The 10,247-nt window shown below is 63.3% G+C and overlaps 1 protein-coding gene across 1 annotated transcript in view; it reads left to right on the top strand.

The window, feature by feature from the left end:
- The first annotated feature begins 633 nt into the window (after positions 1-633).
- The window catches only part of LOC119096413 (ecdysone receptor), a 50,395-nt gene continuing 40,781 nt past the window's right edge, over positions 634-10,247 (top strand). The window contains exon 1 of the mRNA XM_037219301.1: positions 634-852. The gene's annotated coding sequence lies outside the window, so the exon portion shown is untranslated. The remainder of the gene's footprint in view (positions 853-10,247) is intronic.

Below are 10,247 nucleotides of genomic sequence, written 5' to 3'. Positions count from 1 at the left end.
CGCCACCGGCTACAGACAGCCACCGCCTTCCAACGCCAAGATAGCCACCGCCTCCCAGCGCCGCCGGCTACAGACAGCCACCGCCTTCCAGCGCCGCTGGCTATAGACAGCCACCGCCTCCCAACGCCGCTGGCCACAGACAGCCACCGCCTTCCAGTGCCGCTGGCTACAGACAGCCACCGCCTCCCAACGCCACCGGCTACAGACAGCCACCGCCTTCCAGGGCTGCTGGCTATAGACAGCCACCGCTTCCCAACGCCGCTGGCCACAGACAGCCACCGCCTCCCACCGCCGCCGGCTACACAGCCACCGTCCCCCAGCGCCCCAGCTACAGACAGGCACCGCCTCCCAGCGCTGCCGGCTTTAGACAACCACCGCCATCCAGCACTGCTGGCTTTAGACAACCACCGCTTCCCAGCGCTCCGGCTGCGCGGTGGAGCCGTTTTTACACGCAGTGTCTCACCCGCCCGGTGCGGTGGGTGAGATCCAGTGTGGCGGAGGTCTGAGCTGGCCAGGCGCGCCACCCGCCGCGGGCGCCGCCGCCGCCGCCGCCGCCGCCGCCACTGCTGCGCCGCAGCGCCGCACCGCGCCGAAAGCGAAAACTGTGTTACAGAGGTAGTGGGCGGCCGGGCGAGCGCGGAGCGAGGCGCGTGCTGGTGACCGGCGCCGCAGTGACCGGCGTGACATTGACCTTGCCGCACGCGCCGGGCTGAGTGCAGCCGCAGCGGGCGGGTGCGTCGGTGGTGGTGACAGGGACAGGGCAGCGGCCCCTGGCTGTGGTGCATCGGCCAGTGTCCGTCTCCTGCGCAGCGCAGCGCCGCGCCCGTCCGTGATTGGACCTGCAGCCAAGTGGTAGGTAAATTAGTTATGTGATGTGAGGGTTATTGAGGGCGGTGTTACCAGTGAGAACACTTGGCAGTTGTAGCCAAAGCTGGTGCGGTGCTCCGTGACCGTGTGCTATGAAACTCAGCTGTAGCTAATTAATATCAGCTGACAAATCTAAATTCATATTAGCTCAAAGAAAGCCTTTCATATCGGCCTGAAATTCGTGACGCACTGAAGATTCCTCTCTGCCTGCAATTTAGCAATGCACTGCAGTTCACAAAATACTTGTATTGTGGTTAACAAAACCTATCATTTGTTTGTGATCGATTGTACAGAGGCGACTTATTCGGCTGGGGCAGGGGGCAGCTGACCCCCAGCTCCGGGCAACATTTGGAGACATTCTACGGCGGTGCATGGATAGGAACGAATTGAAAATCCGGTTGCGCCCCCCCCCCCCCCTCCTGCTCTCCTTCCTCCATCACCACAGAGACTCCGCCGGCACTGTACGTATGCCAAGTTAACACTAAGAACATTGCATGGCTATCGCACCACTGATAAGCAACCTAAGACGGGCGACTTTGGTATCAGGCACCCTCCGTCCGGTATACGCACTTACGCTTAGCCGAGATACAGCAACTTCAGTAAAGACAGGTGTGAAAATATTCGGCTATTTTTTGTACCATGAATCGTCGTGTTTGGAGCATAACAAAAATCGGTAGCTTTTCGCATGGGTTTCGTGTTGGTTTTGGTCTTGGTATTGATCGTCACCGTATCACGTTGTTCTAATGGGGTCGCTTTGCATACCGTTACTCAGAAATACGATGGCCTCTCAAAGAACGCTATTTTAAAGCGCCTAAGACGTGATTGTCGGGGCGCAATGTAAATTGGATGGCTGCCTAACGGACTGCCATCCATAATTAAGATTTGTTTAAGATTTCATTCATGAGAATAATCGCTCTTCATTATACAGGCAGTAGCCGATGGCATCCAGCTACTTTGCACCTGTCGTTCCGAGTTTTGGTCATTTGTGTACGGCAGTGTGGGTTATATTGGGGAGCAGAACAATGCGCCCCGAAATATGCCATGCTCTAATTTGTACTTGAGCTGGAGCAAATTCAGGCCGTGGCAGTGTTCATGAGGAACTCAAGGCATGAACAGACGTCGGCGACGGTGTCGCAGATCTGTCAGGTGATGCCAGTTCACGAGTATAGCTGCTTGGAAATGGCATTTGATCAACATACAATTGCCTGCACCAAGATAGGCCTCCGAACAAATGTGACTATGCTTTGAGGGCACGCCACTACTATCACAGGCACTGCTGGTGACCAGAAGGTTCGATAAATCCTCACCTATACGCTCACGAATACCCTATGGATGCTACGATCATCGAGTGTTAACAAGTGACGGTATTCCATTGGGCGTGACGATAATTCGCACGTAACTTGCACTGACTACCGGGTGTGACACTTCTCACCTGTGAGCGTGAGTGAGCTGAATGACGGTTCTCACCCGTCGGCTTCGGTGTGGTTGTTCGTGTTGTCTGCCAGCGCGCTGTGGAGAATCATATGTAATGATTCTCGCCCATTTCTCACGCTGTACTTCTCGCTTACTTGCACTCGTTAATGCTCGCCGGGGAACATTGTTAATTGACGCCGGTTTGTACCGGGCCTGCCCAAGGCGTGTGCGTGACGGTTAGCAGCTGTCTTTGGTAGCCAGCGTCCTCCTGATTCCCACCTGAGTGTGCGGACAGCCCGGTGATCTTCACCCGGATGCCGGATGAACGGTCTGGTGATTTTCTGCCACCTGCGTGTGAACAGTTGGTGCCCCGTAGTCAGCTGTCTCTGTGAAGGATCCGTGAATTTCTCCTGCCGTTTTGGTGAAGCTTGTCGGGCTATTGGCTTCGGCGAACGAGCTTCCGCCATAAGTGATCTGTGCTGACTAGGGGAGGCCGCCGGCTCTGCTACGTTGAAGGAACCACGGCGGTTTCCTGACAGATACGACAGTTCCGGGGTGCGCGTCACCCGCGGACTGCGATCTCGCCGGGAGGACTAGATCTTTTCGCCCGGGGGCTGCCCTGCCGGGGCCAGACGAAGGCGCCGCCGCTTCTTTTTCGGCACGGCGTCTCAGATGTGGTTGGGATGTGCCAGCTGCGAAAAGCTGTAGGTCATTACTCTTCGTTCAGTCATCAGCGTGCCAAGCCCCAGCTCGGCCAGCGGTGGAGGTGTCGGGCTCGTGTTGCACCAGAAATCAGTCATTAGGTCGCGCCGTGGCCAGCTGTAACCACCCTGAGATGTGGACTTATCGCAAAGTTGACGTCATGTTTCAAAGTAAGGCACGTTGAGTTGAGATCGCAACAACGGAGTGGAGTGAAAGCTGTGAATACATCATTGTAATTCATGCGATGGCTCACCGTGAATCGCGGTGAGCCTTCCTTTGTTTTACTAGTGTTCTATTACAGTTTCGTGCTCCACATACGAACGCTGTTTTCTGGGACGGGAATGCCATCCACGTCGCCTGCCGAGGCAGCAGATCAGGAGCCTCAGACCAGCGCTCGTCCCGCAGCCGAGTCCGGAACCGGCATCGAGTCCGGTCAGAGCCCAGCGGACACAGTGTGGTCCCGCTGCTGGGCCGGGCCCTGGGGATGTGTGGTAGAACCCCAGCCTGGAGACGGGTGCCGGTAGGGTGCAGTCTGGCCCGGCTCTGGGGCTAGGTCCTGGGAGCGTGTGGTGGAACCCCAGCCTGGAGACGGGTGCCGGTAGGGTGCAGTCTGGCGCGGCTCTGGGGCTAGGTCCTGGGAGCGTGTGGTGGGACCCCAGCCTGGAGACGGGTGTCGGTAGGGTGCAGTCTGGCCCGGCTCTGGGGCTGGAGCGGGGCAGGGTACAGACGAGCCGTGCGCCCCTCCGTCCCCGCCGTCTAATGTCTGCCCCGCATGCACCGTCACTTTCCACAGTGTGCATGCGCGGCGGGTCATTAGCTGCAACTGGTGGGGGAAGTGGCTGGCGCGCGGCCGACCGGTGTCGGCTGACCTCAACCGGGCGTAGAGGTCACGGCGAGCGCGCGGGGGCTCGCGTGGGCGGCACTAAGGAACGGCGCCTGGCGGCAACCAGACTGGACCGGCTGCTGGATGCGGTGTCCCATTCGGGCAGTTTGCATAGGCTGGGCTGGGACCACATGGGCTGTACGGAAGGGTAGGGGAGCCACATGGCTGTACGGAAGGGTAGGGGAGCCACATGGCTGTACGGAAGGGAAGGGGGAGCGGGCGTCGCACCACGACATGGACTTTGAAGAGATACCAGTCCTCATTAGGCGGATAACGCGGAGAACATGTACCGCTACCGCTAGAGGATTGGCACAGGGAAGACATGTCATCTTGTAAGACGTTCACTACAAGGCTACAGACGCCCAGGCAAGGTCCTCCCCTCTCCCCCTCCCCCTACGGAGGGGCCGCCAGCGCGTAGATGAACCGTTCTCACTGCGGGCGCATAGTCCGGCAGCTGGCGCACGGCTCCGGACGAGCTGCGCTTCTGGGAAGCGACCTCCTTGGAGGGGGCTGCCGCAGCAACTCGACGCCCCGCCACTCCGATGCCAGCGGTCAGTTGCCGCTGCTGTCGTCGGGAGACGGTCTCGCGCCGGCAGGGGTCAGTAGCCGGTGCTGCCGTCGGGAGACGGTCTCGCGACGGCAGGGGTCAGTAGCCGGTGCTGCCGTCTGGAGACGGTCTCGCGCTGGCAGGGGTCAGTAGCCGGTGCTGCCGTCGGGAGACGGTCTCGCGCCGGCAGGGGTCAGTAGCCGGTGCCGCCGTCGGGAGACGGTCTCGCGCCGGCAGGGATCAGCCGTCGGGAGGCGGTCTCGCGCCGGCCGGGGTCAGCTGCCGGTGCCGTCTGGAGACGCTCTCGCGCCGGCAGGGGCTCGCTGCCGGTGCCGTCTGGAGACGGTCTCGCGCCGGCCGCGACGCGCCCTGAGCGGTGCACCTGATTGGCGGCGCAGATAGCCGCCGACTATTGTCCACCGGCGGCCAATTAGCCGGCCGCGTCCGCCCGTTTAAAAACCGCCGGCTGCGACAGCGATGCAGCAGATGTGCCGGCATTGTCTTCGGTCCGGTGCGCTTGCTACTGCGCTGGTGCCAGAGAGGAATGACCCAGTACTCGTGAAGGTCGGGCGCCATGCACTGGCGCCGACGCGCCGTTCCAAGGCTAGCCGCGTGGCAGCGCCCGTTCGGTCGTGCGGAACGGGCTGCACTGTACGGCCAGGGGAGCGCGGAACGGGCCGCTGGGAATAGGCAGTGGGCCGTTGGTAACGGGCAGTGGGCCGCTGGGAACGGGCAGTGGGCCGCTGGGAATAGGCAGTGGGCCGCTGGGAACGGGCAGTGGGCCGCTGGGAATAGGCAGTGGGCCGTTGGGAACGGGCAGTGGGCCGCTGGGAATAGGCAGTGGGCCGTTGGGAACGGGCAGTGCGGTCTCCGTAAACGGGCAGCAGGGCCGTCGCGAACGGGCAGTGGGGCCGTCGTGAACGGGCAGTGGAGTCGTCGGGGACAGGCCTTGGAGCCACCGGGAACTGACATTGGTGTCAACTGGGAAGGGGAGTGGGGACACGAGCGAAGAATGCGCGTGTCAGTGTGGGTTGAGTATATGAAAACACGAAGAAAACGGAACGGAAAGGACCTGGTTCTGGAGGCAGGGCGTGACTGAATCACTTTCTGAAAATGCCCGGGTAGAACTGACCAGAGAGGACTGACCACAACAGGCCTCAGGTAGGTCCGGTAGGCTGAGGAAGATGTGGGGGCGCCGTAAGGCGAGCTTTATCCTAACACCGCGCACTGATGGTGCGGCGCCTGGGCGTCACCGGCCGCCGCGGCGCGCTGATCCAGACTGTGCCGTGTGGTGGTGCGGCGCCCGGGCGTCACCGGCCGCCGCGGCGCGCTGATCCAGACTGTGCCGTGTGGTGGTGCGGCGCCCGGGCGTCACCGGCCGCCGCGGCGCACTGATCCAGACTGTGCCGTGTGGTGGTGCGGCGCCCGGGCGTCACCGGCCGCCGCGGCGCGCTGATCCAGACCGTGCCGTGTGGTGGTGCGGCGCCCGGGCATCACCGGCCGCCGCGGCGCGCTGACCCAGACCGTGCCGTGTGTGTGTGTGTGTGCCGACGCTGCCTGACGCGGGGGGCTCGATCGGCGCCGGCGGCACGCTGTGGTACGCACCGCTCGAGATTGCCGTGATAGACGCGCGGCCCTTGACCTGACGGCGGCCGGCACGCACCTGCCGGATGGGGCGGACGAGCGGCGCCACTGTCTCGGCACACCAGCGGAATTCCCGTCCGCCGGCCCCGCCGCGCCAATTACCGGGCCGTCGGCCGGTCGGCCCCCAAACGGACCGCCACACCAGCCCGTCCCCCGCGCTCCGCACGGGCTGGCAATCACACGCTGACAATGCGCGGTCCGCCGTGGCCGGGGCTGTCATAATCACGCCCGCTCGCCTCGGCCCACCCGGCTGTGTCTGCGGGGCTCTAAACAGCATTGTTCTTCCGGCTGGCTCGGCGTCGCTGCGGCTGCTTAGGTTGGACGCGGAACATGTTTGGCTGTTCAGACTGTTCTACTGTGTGGATGTAGGCACGATTCTGGCCACTGTACTAATACCTTTGTTTGCCACTGTACTAGTACATTTGCTTTGGTTTTTCATGACTTACCTGGCGGTCTTTTAAGGATGCTTTGCGATCATCTCGTTGCCCCAGCTCGTTGCCTTCGTGAAACGAGCGCTCTCGCTTTTACAAACTTTCCGTTCGCCAGGGCAAAACAGCCCCCCCATTTGTCGGTATTGGTCCGATAGAGACGCCGCCCGCATGACAGCCCTGCTGTCGCTCCCCGCCGGCCCGGTGGCGGCGTGTGCGCCGAGCCGCTTCGGGCGGGGCTCCGGGCCGCGCCGCCAGGCCCTGTTGACAGCTCGCGCGCCTCCGCGCGGACCGCGGCCACGGCCGGCAGCCTGGACGTGGCCCGGTTTCTCAGCGCCAGAGAACAACACTGTTTCACTCTCCCCAGCGATTCCCGGAAAGTGAAACGCCGGCTGTGCCGATCGGCCAGCTGTTGGCTGGCTGCGCCGCGCCGGGATCGGCCCGCGCGGCTGCCCACTAGAAAGCGACCCGGCGCTGACCCACATTGTGACGTCAGCGTTGCTGATCCGGCCCGCTGGGCCAGCCCGGCTGCGGCCGCGGTCGGCGCGGGCGGCGGCACAGCCGGCCCGTGCCGAGGCGGATCGCTGAGCTGGAGCGTCGGTACAGCTGGCTCGCGGCGGAGCAACGCGAGATCGGTACAGCTGGCTCGCCGTGGACCAACGCGAGATCGGTACAGCTGGCTCGCGGCGGAGCAACGCGAGATCGGTACAGCTGGCTCGCCGCTGAGCAGCGGGAGATCGGTGCAGCTGGCTCGCCGCTGAGCAGCGGGAGATCGGTACAGCTGGCTCGCCGCTGAGCAGCGGGAGATCGGCACACCTGTTTCGCCGCTGATAAACAGTCGAATCATTGCTGCCGGTCGGCTCAGCCTGTACATCCGATCGTTCTGGGGCAGACGAGCTGCTTTGTCGTCCTGCTGGCTGGCATGCGGCCTGGCAGCTCCGAACGGTTTAATTATTCGCCCACGTCCGCTTGATTGGTGTGAGACGCGTCGGCTTAGCTGTCGCCCGCCGGCCATGTGACCGACAGGTCGTGGGTTCGAGACTCGTCACGCCCTGTGTTTTGCATGCGTCCGGTGGACCGCTCGCCATCACGGCCCTAGCGCCTGGCCAATGGCCCCGTACGAGTGTGCTCGGGCTGCTCAGCGCCCCGGCGCGTGAGCGCACGGCTCGGCGGCGGGCTCTGCTCGGCATTCTTGCGTGCGTCGTGGCTCGGCGCTGCGGGCTAATTACCTGGCCGGCCGTCCGGCGCGCGGCGCCATGTGTTGAACGTGCCGCTGACGCGCCGCCGCCTGGCCTTTGTTTGGCTGCGTCGTGTATAATTATCACCTGCCCGCCGGCCATCTCCGGGCCCCCACCATGAAGGCGGTCCATGGTCACCTGATAAGGCGGCGGGGACGTGACGTCACCATAGGGGCTGGCCGTGACACGGTAGCGCCGGCGGCGTGACGCGCGCACGCGGGATGGGGGCGGGTGATGCCGGCCGCCGGTTGTTGACCCGCTTGGCAGGTGGAATCAGTAGTGCCAGACAATGCTTTCGGAAAAACTGGAAACAGTCGGGTTTAAGGAAGATCGGAATTGCAGGGCATATTTTAAACCAAAAGTTTTTTGAAATGCCTCGATGATTAAATGTCTGCTATGGTATCAATGCTTCCGATACTTTAACTATGCTACTTATATCATGGCTCTAGCTTGGCATGATCCCTTATGGTATGTTAGTAGCAGAAGCAGCAGAAGAATGGCAATGGACTGATATCTTGCAAAGTTTTGCGAAGTGCAACGTAGAAGTGCAGTTCACGTCGGCTTCAGGTCAGTGAAGTATTCCGTGCACATTTGACTTTGCGCATGGAACGGGTCATTATGCATGTAAACGCTGGTCAAGCTTTACTACTTGGGTTCTTTACCATAGAGAAACTCGTGTTCACTCGGCGGAAAACCATTTATTCCAATCAGGTGTTCAGATTCCGACCTATTGCACACGGGCCACCTGCACTGAAAAACGCCCTCAGACATGCAGGCAGCCCAAAAGCGTTGGCACCGTGCCCAGATGTTCTTGCTTCCTGCCCGAATTTGGTTATACAATGGATAAGGTATTATTGCCCGTTCGACCAGTTCATGTTCGTCGCGTATTGGTGTTTCATTCGGGTTACATTGCAGACTGGTTAATAGGGTAATGATAAAAGCGTTGCTGTGAGATCACTATAAGCCATATCTATTCCTACGCCCAGCTGTGCAGCACAGCAGTACCTGGGGTCCGTGCCGGACGGGCTGGCGTGGTGACAGCGCAGTAGCCCAGCGCTGGCGCACCGTCACCCGGCTCTCGCCCCTGGACCACCGGACCGGTGTGTACAGCACGGGCCCGCCCGCCCAGCGCCGGCGCGGGCCCAGCGCTGGCGCACCGTCACCCGGCTCTCGCCCGCCGGACCGCCGGACCGATGTGTACAGCCCGGGCCTGCCCGCCCAGCGCCGGCGCGGGCCCAGCGCTGGCGCACCGTCACGCGGCTCTCGCCCGCCGGACCGCTGGTCCGGTGTGTACAGCCCGGGCCCGCCGGCACCCATCAGCGCTCCACCTGCGGCAGGCCAGCCGGTCCGGGCCGGCGACGCGTCACGGCGCGCGGCGCTCACGTCTCGCTGCGCCGCGGCCCGGCAGCGCTCGCGCGGCATTTCCGGCCAGCGGGGCAGTTAGGCGGCGCCTGGGGCGCGGGGTCCGCGGTCCGGCGCGGCGGTGGCCCTGACACCCCCGCGGCCGGGCCGCCGGGCTCGGCCGGGCGTGGCCGCCGCTGCCGCCGCCGCCGCGGCCCGACCGCGCCCCCGGCGAGTGTGGGACGGCGGCGCAGGGCCGAGGGCGACCGGCAGCGCCACCTACGCCAGCTGCAGAGGATGGGTTGAGGGTTCGCCCGAGCGCCACCTTCACAGGCGGAGGGAGCTTTACCTCCCGAGCGCCGTTGGCGGAGCTGGGATCGGGAGGTGTCCGAATGCCACCTGCACTGGTCGGAGCTGACATATGGGAGGTCGCCCATAAATGCCAACTTTTCCGATTGGGACTTTCTTTAGGGAGATTTTTTATTGTCGCCAGCATTTCATGATAAAGGGCTGCACGATGACATGCCGCAGCAACCTGTTTTCAGAGAATGCTAGCGTCTTTGGCCGGGGCTGTCATGTCGGAGGTCAGGAGCGCCACCTGCCGTAGTCAGACCGGCCTGCCGGGGGTGCGGCGTGCGGCCACCACATTCGCCGGGTGCCGCCGGGTCAGGGTCGAGTCGGGAACGTGTGGGACCAGATCCGCCGCCGAGCCGTGCGGACCAGTTCTGCGCAGCGCCGAAGGTGAGCGGCCGTGCGGCCGGTTCGACCGCCTCGAACTGGGCCTGCGCCGCGGCCGGCGCCCTTCAGAGCCGCCTGCCGGCGGCGAGGAGCCGGCAACTGCGCAACAGAAGCGCCGGGCAGAAGGCTGTCTTGGGCAATGGGAACACAGACCAGAACGCACGACAGTTGCTGATTTCCGACTCCCATGATCAACGAACTGAGACGCGATTCCGTGATGTGGCTCCCACGGTGGACGGCAGTGAGGAGTGAGCGATGCCGGCTGACTCGCTGCTCCGCCGGCCACGCCCTGGGCTCGTCGCATGCGCCAGCTGTCAGGGGCTCGGCTCGGCCCGGCCCTGCCTCGGACCGGCCCCGCCCAGCCCGGCCCGGCTCGGCTCGGCTCGGCTCGGCTCGGCTCGGCTCGGCTCGGCTCGGCTCGGCTCGGCTCGGCTCGGCTCGGCTCG

Source organism: Pollicipes pollicipes, unplaced genomic scaffold (genome assembly GCF_011947565.3).
Source record: "Pollicipes pollicipes isolate AB1234 unplaced genomic scaffold, Ppol_2.1 Scaffold_4295;HRSCAF=5057_pilon_pilon_pilon, whole genome shotgun sequence".
NCBI lineage: Eukaryota > Metazoa > Arthropoda > Thecostraca > Pollicipedomorpha > Pollicipedidae > Pollicipes > Pollicipes pollicipes.
The sequence above is the reverse complement of the archived record's forward strand: the minus strand, read 5'-3'. Positions and strand labels throughout refer to the sequence as shown.